This window comes from Castor canadensis, chromosome 1 (assembly GCF_047511655.1).
Source record: "Castor canadensis chromosome 1, mCasCan1.hap1v2, whole genome shotgun sequence".
NCBI classification, from domain to species: Eukaryota; Metazoa; Chordata; class Mammalia; order Rodentia; family Castoridae; genus Castor; species Castor canadensis.
Window position 1 is genome coordinate 20,659,996 of NC_133386.1, and position 17,807 is coordinate 20,677,802.

Here is a 17,807-nt window from a genome sequence, read left to right on the forward strand (position 1 = left end):
TCACTCTCCAGAGGTTGTTTATTATTTTAATCAGCATCCTCCCTTTCCTCCACCCCTCACACAGTTTGAAGTGAAGCTCACTCCCACTTCCTGGAGGCCTCCCTGCTCCAAACTTCATACAGGACCTCTTACATTGTCTCAACCCTGAATAGATCCCAGGATCTATCGTCCCTTTGGGAGCCCACCCGTGAAAACACAAGGGAGGGAATGTTGAATACTAGTCACAAAAGGAAGGAGTAGTAATTAATTTTATTATTTCTTTTTTAATTTTAAAAAAAGCTGTAAAGGTAAAATGATGAGGAAAACACTTTCAAAGGAAAGTTCTTTGATCTTCTGGATACAACTGAAAATCATCCTGACTGTTTTCAAATGGTGAATTTACTGTTTTCTGACACAAAACATAGTAAGTGAAACTACTTAGACTGTACCAACCAATTACATTGAATGTGTCTGCCACTTTACAGTTAAATTACTGGCACCAGGAACTCTCTCTTCTGCAACGTCTTAAGTGCAATCACTTTAGAGGAAAAAGTTCAATCCAAATTATATATTCTTTGTGCAGAGGTGATGGACACCATTCCAAGGCAGACTATGATTTTGCTTTTTTGCATTACATAGCTATTTAGGATACAAATAAAAGCTAAGAATGGCAGGAATGTCCACAGGAAACAAACTTCTCTAGTGTGCACCATTTCATGGTAAACACAATACTTTTAGTGGTGATGTATCACCAAAGGAATGATGCTACTCTTAACATAGCTAAGTTTACTTTTTACATCAGGGCAAAGAGCAAAGAGGGACAAAAATATCCATCAAATTAGAATATTCATCTCCTAAAAGGCTATGTGAGTTGCTGAAATATAAAGTTTATTAGCACTCATTTAATCATATGGAGAAAGATGTTTCATTAGGAGCAGAAAAGAATAAAACCTATCAGGGAATTGCATACAATGTGGTTATTGCACTTCAGATTTCCAAACCATTTTTCTTTCCATGTCATTTCTAACTTATTTTCCTATCAGAATTTACATAACATGTGTTTTACATATGTACATTTGTACAAAATTTAACAAGCTTCTAAAATATTTTCATTATTTATTCATGAAAAACTATACATCCCCAGGGGCAAAATGGCTTTATGGGATTTCTAACAGAATGTGTTTTACCTCAATGCACCAAATTCACATGTATTCACAGACACAACTGATTTCTAAAGCCACCATGTTAATCTAATGATTATTCACAAATTCATAAGTAAAAGTAATCTTCAATTTGGATCAAAACAGAACATCAACCTGCAGATCAACCCTCAGAAAGGCAGGGAGAACCTCATACAGACACTGACCAAGCCACAGAACCTGGTCTGTTGGGGGCCCTGGGGTCACATGCTGAGATCTTTCAACAGAAGCAAATAAACACTTTACATAAATCCAAGGCAAAAGAAACCACCAGCACAGTCACCAGTACCACCAGCACCACCAAAAATAAATCAATAAATAAAGGAGAGAGAGAAAAAGAACAATCTTTCTCAGCTGGGCAAACTTCCAACTACCACCCAGGGTGCTGGATGACTGTGATCACAGACATGTGCAAACATGTCATCCCTATGCACATATCAGAAGAGGAATTAAATAAAAACTCTGCCAAACAACAGGGAAAAAAATACCATCATCTTCCTCAAAAGTAGAATCTTAGGTTTGAAGTGTCTTAGTACCAAGACAATGAAAATATGTTAGTGGAAGAGCCCCAAATATTTTTTATTCTTACACAAAACTAAAGATGAGGGAAAAAGAGACATCATCCCTACGAGGGATTCTTTCCAAAAGAAAAGAGCAAGGAAACTTCGCTCAGCATGATAAGTATCTGCTGCACAGGTAAAGGGAAAGAGAATAAGAGAATGTTCCTGCCTAATCTAGAGGAGAAAGGCCAGAAGTCAATGGGCTAACTGGATGTGTAGTTAGCCATTCTTAGAACAGATGTCTTCTGCCAGTGAAGAAGAGAGAATACATAAATAAAGCTCCCTAACTACAGCTACAAAATAACAAAAACCAATGTTGATATGGACAAACATAGCTATGAAAATATCTTTAGGAGAAAAAGGTGGGGCACAAAACTGTGTGGGTCCTTATTTGAAAGGGGTAATTCAAAAAAGGTAGACCCATTCAAAAGAAAAAAATCAGTTTTAATTCTTAACAAATTTTAATTGCCTATGAACTATAATCTCACTAAAACACTGGAAAAGAACTGTGTTATTTTTTGTTTATTTATGTATTTATTTATTTGGTATGGAGGATTAAACCCAGAGCATCACTCTGAGCTACACCCCCAACCCCTCCAAAATGTTCTTTTTAAAGTATTAAAGAGAAATGGATTATTTGTGTAAAAATCCAAAGGTAATCTATAAAGTTTAAGTAGCTAAATATGTAATAAGTTATTCAAAATAATGTACTCCTTGGTAACTGGCATTTTAAAAGAAAGATTTGTAAATTAACTTTTATAACAATGAGCACATTTTACTATGAATTTGTGTTTCATAGCTATAGATAACAATATTTTCTAAATTTAAAATCAACTTACAAAATATCATCTTGGTAATATACCTATGGAACTGTTGATACACCATTTTTACCAAGCACTTCTTTGATACATTATCTCCTGTAATCCTGTAGTCATTACAGAAGCCTCCAGTGAGAAGCAATATATCACCAGAGAGACTTAATAAATTGGATGATGACATTTGAAGTAGTTGACATTTTGTCAGTTTAAACTCATGTGCAAATAAATTGTTCACTAATCCTCAAGAGAAGGCATGAACTCAAAACAATCAATTCCTATTGCAGATCAACACTGAATAAGCAGGCATCTCTAGCTAGCTAAATAAGCCAAGTCTCAAACATAAATGCATAGTTCCTTAAGGTTCTGGAACCACAGAGAAGCACAGGAAAACCCAGCAATGGAATCAATAAAATCCAAATCTAAATTACTCAATAAAAATCATATTCCAACGTCAAAACAAAGAAATGTATGTTTTTTGGCAAGAACTTTCAAAGGTTAGTCTAATTCAAAAAATGCTTCACACTTAAAAACTGTATTTCATACAATTTGTTTAAAGGTGACTTATTTAGTAATTTTATTAAAGCAGTAAGATTATTCAGGGTTCAAACAAGCAGAAAAGGAGCAGTCTAACTGCTTTGTTGAAAAACAAGTATCTTACTCCTACTGTGGATCTTAAACCATCCTTCCACTAAATACAAAGTTCGCATTTTTTAAATTGTAAAGACAAAGTATGTTTTCTGTGTAAAACTTAACAGCTTTCTCTTTATATTGGCCAATACAAAGAACAAAAAGCAAAGAGACTTTCTCAGGAGCCTCTTACAGTAAAGCATATGGAGGTCAATAGGTGATTCAAATAAATCCCAACACCATGGCCCACTCATTTGTCACTAAAATGAAGAGCTTTTGGGGTGGGCATAAGCCATTCTGACTCACAAGAAGATCCAGTTTATCTACAATTCCTTCCAGAACTCTGCTAACCTGGGAGTTAGAATGCAGAAATAAAATAGTTCCAAGACCCTAATCATGATCCGAAATTTCAACTCATTGTCTGCTGCCACTGAGGTTCCACTAGGAGAGGCTGCACCATCCATTACAGCTTTCCAGTTCACATCAGCCAGCAGCGAAGTCTGTCAGCTGGTAGCTATTTAAGGTAATATACAGCCCTAAAGGGCAGAAAGTTCAACTTGGAGATGGAGGCCTGAGCCCCTGATGAAAGCAGGAACTCTCCTTTTATCCCAGGAAGTTCAGGCAATATGCTTTCTACACAAAGAATCATTTTCAATGCTTACTTCCTCAACGAACGCCATCTATTTTGATAATGAGATGGGCAGTAATTAGGAAATAAAGATCATGATTCATAAGAAAAAGATTCAATATTTTATGTATTTCCATAACCTATAGCAGGAAGATCCTAATAGACATGTTAAAAGGCATGAAGAAGAGTTTTTCTCCTTTTGGGGAGTGGGTGGATGGGAAGGGGTTCAGCAGGAGAAATGCCAGCTGATCCTCTTCTGAATCAGCCAGCCAGGTGCAGGGGTCGGCCTCCAGCAACCTTCTAAATATTTAATGATTTGAGAGCACTTTATTAGGTGACTAAAAATAATGCCAAGACAAGTTAGCATTTCTAAGCCATATCTTCCTAAAAAGTATGCAGCATCAGACAAGACTGAAGCAATCTCAGGGAGGCCATGTCTCAAAATTCCAGATGTCTTCTGACAGCACGAATGTGTGGGATTTGCAACTAAATCGCACAAAGCTTTGGGGAAAAAAGTTCTGAAAGGTTTTCTAAAGGCTTTTCCAACTTTTCTCGGCTGTCTGGATTTAGAAAATAAAGCCAAAATTAAAATACAAATTTTAATAACAAGGAAAATGTCAAAATTGAAAATCCTATTTTCATGCACAAGCAAAAAAAAAAATTGGTACTCTTTCGCAGAAGGGCATTGTTGCTAAAATCTGAGTATGTGTTTAAGGAACTGAACATTGGGTGAATATAAAGGAAGCTCAAAGGAACCCCAGGAGGTGGGCTAGATTTCTGAGTATTATTCTGAACAGAAGATTTTCTGATGCTCGTGGGCTAGTCATAGCTCAATGACTGCTTCAACTCTCAGCCATGTTCCTGCCATCTTCCTGCTTAATATCCCATTTGGAATTCTCTGTAAAATCACACCCAGATCTACTTCAACTCCCTAATCATGACTCACCTTCACTTACTGCACCAATGGCCAGTTCACTTACCATATGAAACACTTAGAAATATGGCTCTCCAAAAGTCACAGACAATATTATTGTTTTTTTCTTTACCTTCCATAGTTAAATTCTGTGTTCTCATTTTCCTCATATTTTGCTGTAGGCAATGAGCTCTATATTATGTCTTTATTTCATCCCAAAAAGTCTCCCCCTAAAAAAACCTTTATAGACAGTGAATTCAGACAATGCATTATGCAGTTTATAAGGAAAGCAGCAGGCTGATACAGAATGAAGAATTCCTATGTTTGATAGAATTAAGCTAAACCATTAAAGTTCCTGAAGATTGTTAGAATCTGACAAATTTGGGGTCACAGGATAATTTTACAATACCCAATAGATATTAAAATACATATGAGCTTTGACTCAGAAATTCTATCCATGGGATTTGCAAAAATGTATGCAGGCATATATGCAAGAGTACTCGATAGTGAAAAGCTGAGAACAATCTAAATGTCTATCAGCAAGAAAATGTGTAAATAAATCATGTCAGAGTCACATAATAGAATGCTGGGCAGCTATGAAAAGGAAGGATGTGTGCTAACAAGTTATCTCTAATATGCATAGATAGATAGATAGGACATGTATGTGCATAAGATCTACAAAGATCTGTCAGAAGATAGCAGTACTGGTTACCTCTGAGTAAAGAACTGTAGTTATGAATAGAATGGGATACTTATTTTAAGTCTCTTCTACTTAAATAGAAAATTTTCCCATAACATGTGTTTACTCTTTTCTACACAAAATTAAATCAATAGAATATTCCCAAGTATAACACATTTATCTTTCTAGATAGATATCCATCCCGAAAATGATGGTATCATTGTAATTGAAAGTTAATGTCACCAGAGACAATCATTTTTATCTCTGAAAGTCTCAGAAGTTTTAAGTGCCAGATGGTCCACCATTCTAGAGAATCAGCCTTCAATAAAAATAAGCCTTCGGAAGCCATGGGGCTAGTCAATGGTAAACTTTTCTAAAGGACACATGGACAAAGTCCTTTTGTTCTCACAAGTTACTCTATAACCAGTAACTCCTACTTATTTCAATAACAACTTCATCGAATAGGTACTATATCATTCAAGCTACTCTCTTTTCAAGGAAACTAGTACTTCTATTGTTATCTAATACTGTGATATTCCCTGCTATATAACATACACATATAAAATACAATATAACACTTCACTACATATGTTTATAAAACCAGTTGACATACATCTATTCTATCATTACTTCATCTTTCCAATGGGTCTGAGTGAGCCCATGTAGGCTGCAACAGATGGGAAGCACCATAGCCTCCCAGGGACTAAAGAGATGCTACATTACAATATCAATTTCCATCATGGATCAAAATTACAGTAGTGAAAAAGAAAATAAACATGGTCCCTGCCTATCAAGTTAGGGGAAGGGATGTTTGATATGCTATGAAGGTAACTATTAAAAAAAAAAAACTGAAAGAAGTATACCAGTACAGATTGAGAAGCTATCTGACTTCTTGTTTGGCGGGGTGGGCACTTTGTAATGTTTCATCATCTCTAGCTCTACATTAAAAATTGCCAAAGCAAGGAATTTAAAGCATAATTTATATCCAGGATTTGAGCATGATAATGGTTTAACTTGAAAAAATTAAAATGTGGAGCAATTATAAACTAATCAAGTCTTTAAAAGTACTACACTAAATCTAGTATTTATCTACATAAAATGAATATTGGATTAAAGTCATAATGTTAAGAGCCTAAACAAATACCCAAGTAATGTTACTACTACATAGAACATTTTTGGAATAACACTTTGGGGAAAATGCCTTTATAATTAACAACAGATTTATATAAGAAAATTGATCATTCAATTTTCAATTACTTTGCAATGTTTCAATTATTTTACCAAAATTACAACACTCATATTGATTGCTAGACTTAACTGAGTGACTGATAATGTACAAAAACCAAATATGTACTCATAGGTGCTATGTTAATTAGCAGATTCAAAACACCATACATATTATTGTGGATGCTGCAAACCTGTATATTAAGAAATGTGAAACTAATTGAGAAAACTTCAGTGTAGCCTAAATATCACCATAAAATGCTTTGAGGAATCCCGATATTCTTGGACTCAGATCACAGAATTCCATTGCAGCTGCATTCCCACTCCCAAAGCCATTGGCTGCTTCTTTTTAGTTTAGTTTATATACATTTTAATGCCTCCTAATTACCCTAGAGTCAACACTGCACGCTCTTTATGGAAGAGTAAAGCTGAGGATGACGAGAACTTTCGTCCTTGGAAGATGGCTTTCTCATTAGAAATTGTGAATCAGGTCATTCTACTACTAGTCTAAAAAGTAATACAGAAAAATTTTTAATTATTAGAATGTATTAATTGATTTTATATCTGAACAAGGCTATTTGTTATTTTATCCCAGCCCTAAGATATTACATATTTCATGGGATAAATAAGGGTGACATTTTGTGGGGGAAAAAGGGAGGGGAAGGGGGCGGGGGAGGGGGCAAGGGGGAAGAAATGGCACATATGACTAAATGAATTTAAAAAAAAAAAGGAGAATGGTGGAGAGGTGAATTCAAGTATCATATATTTGATACATTGTAAGAACTTCTGTAAATTCCACAATGTACTCCCACCCAGCACAATAATTTAAAAAAATGTTTTTACTAGTACAAAATAGTTGTACAGGGCCATCTGTTGTGACATTTCCATATATGCACAAAATGTACCCTGGTTTGGTCATTTCTTCCATTATTCTTAAAGAGTCCCATTTTTTTAAGTCAAAAGACCTGTGTTGTCATTTCACCTCTGACACTTATCTTTCTGTATAAAATGTTCCTGCTACACTTGAGCAAACACTCTTATCAAAAAACAAAAAATGACAGCCACTGGCACCATACAGTTGGTCATTAGTGGCAACAAAAATTCTGGTAAGAGGATAATAAAGAGTTTCCTACAATTAAATGCACCACCAGGAGGTTTTAGAGATGAAGGTTCTGCTAAGTTTTCATATATTTCTGAAAAATAAATACAACTTTGAAAACACTTTACTATAAAATATTATTTTGAAGGGATAAGTGTATAATATTTTTATATCTCTACATATTTTCACCACAATGTTCACATTAAGAGTTAACATTAGCTATTATTAGCAACAATTTTTATTCATTTACTTATTTATTTTATGTGGTACTAGGTTTGAACTCAGGGCTTACCGCTTGGAAAGCAGGTGCTCTGTCACTTGAGCCATACTGCTAGTCCCTAGCAATAGATTACACAAAAGTTCAGCTATGATCACAATTCAAAAGCAATATTAAGTAATAAAGTATTCATCACATCAGTGAGTCCATTCCTAAAATAATAATACTCTATTTTGTTCACGGATATGTTCCCAGAGATTCTAACAGCAGTTACTGAATTACTGACTCAGTGTCATACTCAAAACAGTCTAAAACTTCAAAACAATTTGGAATCATCAAAAAGTATACTCACATTCCCAACTAATTAATACCAAAATCTCTTTTAAGATTTTTGATCCTCTCCTACTTCGGTTCTCTCCCTCACCTCCTAATGAAGTACCTAACACACAAGACCCTCCCATCTCCAGCCTCCTATCCTCTCTATCTTCCAATTACCCTCTGTATCTTACTAGCATGGCAACCAAACTGAATGCTCTTCAAAGCTGCTTTAATGAAAAGGTGCTTATTTTACTGCACTTTCTCCTCCCTCTACTACAAAACTTAGTACAGTAGTAGCTAATTTCAAGTAAATTAACTATGACATTTTAAAAAACACATGCAAACTGCTTAGATACATATGCTAGCAAGCTGTATTTGGTCCACTGAAATCATTTCATAGCAAATAAATAAGTAAACAAACAAAAATAAAATCAGTTCCCTACTTAGGGATTTAAAAATCAAACACTTTCTACTACATCAGCCCCATTATCTTTAATGGTTCTCCAGATTTGAACCCAAAAATATTTAAACTGAATGTTGTACTGTCCACTATAACTTTCTGTTATAATGGAAGTGTTCAATATCTTTTATGCTCAACAAAGTATGACTGTTGAACACTTGAAAGGTAGCTACTGTAACTGAGGAGCTAAATTATGATTTTGTATAATTTTTAATTAATCTAAAAATGTTAGATAGATACATGTAGCTAGTGGTTTTGGTATTTGAAAACATAGCTTGGACAGGAGCTGTAACTTGTTGATACAGTGCTTCCCTAACATACTAGAGGGCCTGGCTTGGATCTCTAGCACTGCAGGAGAGGGGGAGAGAGAGAGAGAGAGAGAGAGAGAGAGAGAGAGAAGCTGCAATACCTAGTTTTTAAGATGCCAAAAGAGAGAGCAGCTGTGATACCTAGTTTTTTAGATGCAATAATACAGCGTTGGTCTACAAATCAGGCATTATTTCCTCACAATATTCTCAAGAATATATTTTCATAACTCAGCGTAATTTATACTTTACCTTTTTTCTGTTGATAGGACTCTATTCTCTTAAATAATAGACTCTCATTTTTCTGTCTGTTCAAAATTTATCCAGCCATCAAGGTTCAATCCAATTTTCACCCTCTACTCAAAGCCCTGAACTATAGCTTTAATTCAATAGTTTTCAGCTCAAATGGGCTGTCTCCAGTATGCTGTATTTTTATTCTATACTTTACTTACTGCGTTGTTTGGTTTCCAGGTCATTTTGTCTGCTTGCTTTTTACCTTTTCTCTAACCCCATTGAAAGTAAACTCTTTGAGAGAAAAAGAATAGTTATTGTTATTTGTCCCTCAAAATGAGCTACAGAATGCTAAACATACAACTAATAAAAACAGCAAATAAATACCTCTTACTTACCAAGAGTAAAACAATTACAATATATCAAAATTATACACCCTTAATGTGATTCTATATTTAAAAGTCATGATTTTAGTAGACTCACATATTTACAATGTTACCAAAATAATTAATCTGATTCAACCTTCAAAGAAAAAAATTCTAGAGATTGATTATAACTCGTCTTTCCCTTTTCTAAAGGAATCCAAACTTACTTTAAAGATCTGCAATTATCTTATTCATAATTTTCCCCCAAAGAAAGAGAGGTTCCAGTCCTTTTGTAAAACACTCAAGCTTAACTTCATGACAGAAAAAGTTAATTTGACTGTATTTTTAAAAATCATGCTTTAAATTTTAAAAGAAAGTGCTGCCCTCTTGTGAAATGAGGTAGAAGATTTATCATTTCACTGACAGTTGAGTAAATACTGCAAAGGGATTAAAAGTTAAATTTTAACATTGAAATAAAAATAGTTTATCTCAAAGTTGTGTGTGTGTTTCTCCTGAGGTCTCTCCCACCTGCTCTTGGTAAATTTTTGAACTAAATGAGGAATGAACCATTAGGATGAACTGCTCACACTTGAACTGTGACTGAAAAATAATGAGTGGGTAGTATATTTTCACTATAACAGGAAGGGCAGGTTGCAGGCGTTTCATGTGTATTACTGAGGAGAGGAAAGGCCAGCTAAGGAGACAAACCAATGACCACATGGGAAATCTCAGGTCACTCACTATATAGGACCATGGACAGGATGCAGTCTGTCTTCATCCCACTCATTTTACCTATAAAGTAAGTATTTCAATGATACTCCAACACCATAGTCATGTTGAGGTTAAATGCAGTAACATAATTAAATAATGAGCACAGTGCTTGTCATGTAAGAGCTTATTACAACAGGCATTTAAACAACACAGTTGCTATGAAAGTTATTAAGTAAAAAATATTAGTTATTAAACTATAATATATGTCATTTATAGAAATATGTGAAAAGCCATTCATTTCATGGTGTCCTAAAGAACAAATATAAGCAGTTTCACAAGAACTGATCACTATAAATTCTAAGAGCTTTAAGGATTCAATTAAATATGTCAGTTTACTCAGAATGTATTTTGAGCCAGGCAAGATGGTACCTGTTTGTAAGGAGGCTAAGGCAGGAGGGCGAGTGCAAGGCCAGCCTGGGCTACATAGCCAGACCGCATCTCAAAAAAATAAAAACAAAAAACAAGTATATTTGAAGTTAGGTATAGTGGCACAAGTCCTGAAGTTCCAGCATTCTGGAGACTGAGGCAGGAGGATCTTGAGTTCAAAGCCAGCCTGTGCTATAATACTGTCTCAAAGAAAAAACCTTATTTGAGGAAAAATAATGTATTAATTGAATTCTAAAGTTACTAAGAACTATAATAAGAGAAAAAAAAATCTCAAACTTTGTATTATCCAATAGGGCTTCCACTCTGTCCCAACCTCACCTCTCAGAGTGGGATGGAGGGAGGATGAGAGATTACATGGACAAAATACTACAGCAAGAGTAGACCAAGACATCTCAACTTGACTATTTCTCCAACATTAGCAAATATGAGTAATTCACAAACCCACCACATTGGGACTCACATATAAACAACTACCATTTACATATGAATATTAGGAACAGGTGTGCATGCTTAAAACCACCCTTTAAAATTTAAAACGTTCTCTGGTGTAATTCTCAGCATACGTGGGGAGTTCATTGTCTATTTAAAGCAACCTTCAGGAAATTCTTTTGTAAAATAGAAGATCTTTTGTCAAATTGAAAGCTACCCTTAGACATATTTGCTTTCCCAGTTTGAATTTTTTATGTGGGGGGAGGAGGTTTTCTTTACTTGGGAAAACATCCCATTCTTCACTGGAATCATGGAGAATCATGAAGGGGAAAAGAGCCTCAAGGGAGCATATGGATCTTATATTTAGTTAATATGATACGTCTTTGAAACAGTTTCCTTAAAGAATCTGTAAAAATGGAAGAAAGTCAATCATTGTTGTTTTATTATTCTAATCAGTTGCTTCTCTGTTCAAATAGCAGACAGCCACAGAGGAACCTACTAACATTTCACTGAGCTAATTGAGAACAAAAAGTCTGCAATTAAATGTTAAGAAAATTAGCATGCACACAATTTATAATATTTTAAATTACTGCTTTGACCTCACTGGACTGAGGCACAAGAAATGTTGACTCATTACACACCTCAGGGAATGCTTCACACAAATAAATGAAGGTTTAAAAGGTAGAAAAACATATGCTTCAGTAACTTTTCAAGCTGACTAGAGCTGGGTGACACCTGCCACTAAGTTTTTTAATCTTGTGGAGGGGGTGTATGTCTGACAAAATGAACTGTTAGGCACACAGTAAAATAAAAAGAGCAGACCTAGGCCTTGTTACCATTTAGTTAGTCAGGTAAAACAGGACGCTTAGTGACCCATATTAAAGATCAATAAGAGAAGGTTTTCAAGTTCAGAGAATAAGAGAAATGCAACTCCAGAGTGTGTGCTAAATAATGTCTTCAATAAAGATGTGTTGATTCAATGTGATGGATCATTGAATACCATTTTGACATAAATTTTTTTAAAGAGTTGCTTTCTCCCTATTTCCATCGTCACCAGCCAACTCCACTCTGGTTTCCCACTATCTGCAGAGACAGATGCATGCTTTGAGTAGCCTACGATATTCATTCCTCCAGAACAGCCTTTTCTCTTAGATTTAAAAATATGCTTTTTGGTGGGAGGAGTGCTAGGGTCAAGCCCAGGGAATCTAGGCACATACTCTGCCATTGGGCTATATCCCCAGCCCTTGCAAAGCACCATCTGACAAAAACATGGATCATATTTCCGTTATTCACCTAAATGCTTATGTTTTCCCTATTCTTTTCTAACTGAAAAGAGAAAGGCCCAAGAAAGAATAAAAAAGTTGGCTTTGATGTCGTTAAGTAAAGTCATGAACAAAACAAAGTACTTTATAACTAAACAGTAGCTGAGGTCTGGAACTGCAAGTCTGTTGCAGTAAATGTGCAAAGTTATTCATTCTAATTAGGACAAACATAATTCTTTGCACATATGAATAAATGTAAAAACAATCAAAAAACATAATATTTTATAGTATCTGCAAAAATTAAAATTGCTTGGGATAAAGAATCCAATTTAATCATTTCCATGGATCTATATTTCCAGGCTTTAGAAAATTCTGTGCCAACAAGATTTGATTTCATTATCACTATTTAATGAAATCAAGATAAAGTTAGTTTCTCTAATAAGCTAAGACTTATGAAATGATAGTTATGTTTAAAAAGTAAAACACTATGAAAAATATAATTAAACACTAAGAAAAAATGTAAATTAGACCTCTACTTAATGTATGACTAATAAATAATCAAATTTAAAATTAAACATAATTTATGTTCTGTAGCTGACATAATTCTGGTTTCATATTCAGAACTCCTTTGGATTAAAATTTTAACAATACAAATATTATAAGACTAAAACAGTACTCTGTGTGTTTTAATTTATTTTTAAAGTTCTTAATCCATCAAATGAGAGACCATTCATTTTGAATGTCCTGTTACTTTATAGCAAAAACCTTAATTCAGTTTAGAAAGGTATTGACCCTATGAAACTCTGGGAGTCCAAAATTACCTATAAGCATCAACTATTGGAACCAGTCCAGGAGCTTTTCAATATTAACTTTAGAATTTATTTAAAATGGCATACACAATGAAGATTAGGAGTTTTTCATAACAAGTATTTAGTTTTATATATGGTTATATGGATTTTGCTTTCCTTGACATGCATTGATTTGCTTTAGAAATTGTGGAACCATGGCTTTTATTCACATTTGCCTATTTTTGTAAATATAAATATGGATATATGTGACATAATATAGAGGAAAAAACTCCTACTAAACTTACTTTTTACAGGAAAGTGAAAATAATTATACAGAAAAAAACATGATTTTTCTGTGTGCAGAAAATTACAATGGTACCCTTTTGATTCAGTTACAGGACTACCTCAGCAAAATTAACACAAAATTTTAACAAAATGATTTACAAAATAAATGGAAATACACACATTTTCCTTCAAAATGATCCAATACAACCTACTGTCTCACTAGAGAAAGTTAACCTCATTCCTTTCCTGTTTTACACACAAGCAATTATTCGGGGTTGGATCTTAACCTCGGCCTTGAGTATTTGTGGTCTCCTTAAAAACATTATATAACAGTTCTTTCGGGTAAACCAGAATCTAAATTTCCACTTCTGAAGCCCCTCCCCTCGTTACATGAAACTATTTCAATTCTGAAATGCTGACTACTGACATATTATGCTTTTTATATCCCATCATTTTCTGGTAGAAATAAGAGCTCCTAACTATCCAGTTGTGTTTACTTGCTTGTTTACTTAGGTTTTGGAAACAGGACCACACCGTATAGCCCAGGCTGGCCTCCAATTTTCAGTCCTCCTGCCTCAGCCTCCAAGTATTGAGGCTACTAGAATGTTCTGCCTTGCCCAGCTCTACGATACCTTTAACCTTTGGCTTATTCTTTACTTCTGTGCATCAGGCAATTTTCCAAGACAGTCTATTGCCATTTTTTTTCTAAAGTTATATGTTCATGTTGGATGAAAGAGGAAATGAAACAGAGAGTTCTAGGTTCTGACAGAGTCCATGGAAAAATTTAAAGTTTCTCTATATAAACCCAAAAGGAACAAAAAAAGTATATACATTGCCCAGTCATAAATATAATCCACCCAGGGAAATCAATATAATACAATAAAAGCATAGCAATATTTATTCCCCAATTCTAGGACTGATGATGATTTATTCTCAGAATAAAACAACTGCCCTCCTTGAGGGGGATCTCCTTTTCCATGGGCTGGGGAGATTATATCACTGTTTTTTAATTTCCAATTAAACAGATAAGAAAATGGAAAGTTGTAGCGTTCTTTGAGAGTGGAGGTGGGCAGATTTGTGACATTTTATCTCTAAACTGACTTTGCTGTCACTAGTATGAAACAGATAAGATGGAGCCACATGCAGTACACCTTTCCTGAGAAGGAGGAAAGCAAACAAACACCTCAGAAATTAAGAAACATCCTTCAAATTCCCTCAAAACATCAGCTTGGCCTTTGGGATTGAGGGGTAGGAAAAAAAATGGCTGCATACACACACACACACACACACACACACACACACAAAGATTATGGAGGTAATGATATCAGATTAACAGAAAGTTACAAGGAAAAGGTTAGAAAGAAAATCTAACTAATGACTAGGACAACTAAAAAAAAACCTGAAATAAAAGAAAAATGAAAAAAAAAAAAAAAAAAAAAACCTGAGCCTTATACAATGAATGCAACTTCTGTGAACCCATGGTACATATTAAATCCACACCTATATAGTTTCCTGATTCATAATTCATAATTTTTATGTGTGGTATGATTTAAAGGAAATTTAGTCATTAATGAAAAGACCAAGATGGATGGTACAACACCTGTAATCCTAGCATTCAGGAGGTTGAAACGCAGGACCAGGAGTTAGAGGCCAGCCTAGGCACAGGGCTGAGATGGAGCCATGAGAGCCTCATAACACTAAGCTACACCCCCAATCCCTTTCACAGCTTTTTAACTGAGTTAAAATTGGCTAACAAATACACAGATAATTATTACAGTACCATATTTTGTTAAAAAGACCTACACTCTATGTCTTGAGATCTCATTAAATTAGAATAAGTTCCAGTCAGAGACAAACAGGTTTTACATATCATACTAGATTTTAATTATAGTTAAATATAGTTGCTAATTTTATATTCATGTAAACACCTGCAATGCCTGTGTCAGGATTCCTCAGCAATAAGATTTCTGTGAACCTAAAAGCATAAAATCAACCAATCACAAATTAATTACCTCATTCATGGAAATATTATTCAGGTCTTGAGTGTTTTTTCCAAAATAACCAAGTTCCACACTACTGAATTTACCAAAAGCATGTGACAAATGCAGACTCTAAAAGTGGCTTATTATCACTTAATATAAGTATGACATCCAGAATCCACAATTATCGTAGCACCAAGGAATAATTTAAATAGTGGCTTATTATCATTGGTGAGAATGAGTTAGGATCTAAGAGTTAGGATCTTAGGGATCCTACCAAACCTGAGGCTTGACACAAGCCTTAACTAACACCTTAGTACATAGTGGTTTTTTAAAACTGAACTTGCCCAATTGTAAATAAAACAAAATAGAAATCATCTTATTTGGCTTTGTTTACTAATCAATCTGAAATAACTATTCTTTGTCCAAGAACTTCTGGCTTTTAAATAAACATACACACAATAACAAAAAAAGATTAGTAATAGAAATTATTTCAACTGCAGTAACTGAAAAAAACTCTAGTACATTTGTTTTTTTGTTTTTTTTTCTTTTAACAACAAAGAACACAGCTGAGAAGCAGGTCTTTTCAAAACATTTTGATCTACAATATAAATATTGGGACCATGTTGGCAGACTTTCATACAAACTCCTAACAATAACAGTTGCTATCACAAGTATTTATATAGCAATTTTCATATGACCAGAGCTTTAAACAAATAAATATAAGCTGTATTCATGATTATATACCTTCCCAACTCAAATCTATAAGTTGCAAGACTCTCTTTAAGGGATGTTGAAACTAAATATATTTTTCTGGCAATTTCTCAAAAAATTATAAGCTAAGAACCTTAGTAGAGAAATGAATAAATTGTATTTATGATACCTATTGAGAAAATTATATTTATGATACCTAATGAGATGTAAATGGGAGTTTAGACATTGTCTATTAAGTTATATATTCTTAAAAATATTTCCATGGTTAGTTAAAACTATAAATCTTCTAAGGTTCTTTAGTGTTATACTAAGGGACACTCTTAGTGTCCATGTACCATGCTTTGGGTTGGAAATAGTGGTGCCCTAGTCTACCTTATGTAATGATTTAATTCCACTATAATGTACTTGATAAGTACTTTCTAATTGCTATATGATTGCCTAATGTGATAGAGGACTGCTTCTCAATACATCAGATTCCAAACTTTCTTCTTTAGCCCCCCTTCTCTCTCCTGCCAATGTGACCAACACATTTCATCAGAAGTTTCTGCAGACATTCTTCCCTGGGAAGTCTGCTCTGACATCTCAAAGCTTAGTTAACACCTATCTTTTCCACACAGAAACTCTCCTAACAACATTCAGCAGACAGCCCTAGCACAGCGCTTATCACCTTGCCTATTTATATGGCTTCATGAGTCAAGTAATATTGAAAGTAAAAGTAATAAGAAAAAAAAAGAAGCAATAAGAATTGATATGTGATTGGATAAGGGAAAGGGTCGAAATGATGTACTTAAGAATGATACCTGAATTTCTGACTTGGGTAACTGGGCAAGGGTAGCCAAACAAGGGAATACAAGAAAATGCAAGCATTTGGGTTTTAGAGCATCTACTGAACTGAATTATCAACTCAAATGCCCAGTAAGCAGTTGAACTTATAATCTAGAGCACAGGAAAAACATAATGGCTTAGGAGTCATCAGCAATTAATTACAGAAGCCAGGGAGGAGTGTGGAGAGCAAAAAGGAAAGAGACTTGACCACAGACATCTGAAAATTAGGTTAAGTCTTCAGCAAAGGAAGGAAAGTTAACAATGAAGAAAGGGAAGAAATGGTCAAGCATAGCAATACATTTAAGAGCATGTGACAGGTCAAGCACTGAGAAGACCTGAAGGAGAATATTGCCAAAGTAAAGTGGTAAAGAAAGATACAACAAGGTAAGACCTGGGAAGAGGAATCTGTAAGACCTGGTCCTAGGAATGGGAGCATTCTGCTTGAAGCAGAACCTAATGCAATGAAAGGGAAAAGGGGAAGGAGAATGCCAAGAAAATGGAAGTAGAAGCTGTTTCAAGAGTTTGATAGTGAAAGAAAATAGGAATGATTGAAAGTTACAGAACAGCTTCTCTTAATAATCCATAAACCACTAAAACACACACTTTGTTAAGTTAATCGCTAACAAATGTAAGAATGTAAGACCCGTAATTTTAGTTTGACCTCTTTTAATTAAATACCTGTAAACTCCTAGCACTAATGTCACTTGTTGTGATCCTCTAGAAGGATCACAACCACTCATTCATG

At 34.6% G+C, this 17,807-nt stretch overlaps 1 protein-coding gene across 7 annotated transcripts in view; it reads right to left on the bottom strand.

Annotated features, from left to right (window-relative positions):
- The window catches only part of Utrn (utrophin), a 521,188-nt gene that overhangs the window by 173,843 nt on the left and 329,538 nt on the right, over positions 1–17,807 (bottom strand). The gene's annotated exons all lie outside the window — the stretch shown is intronic.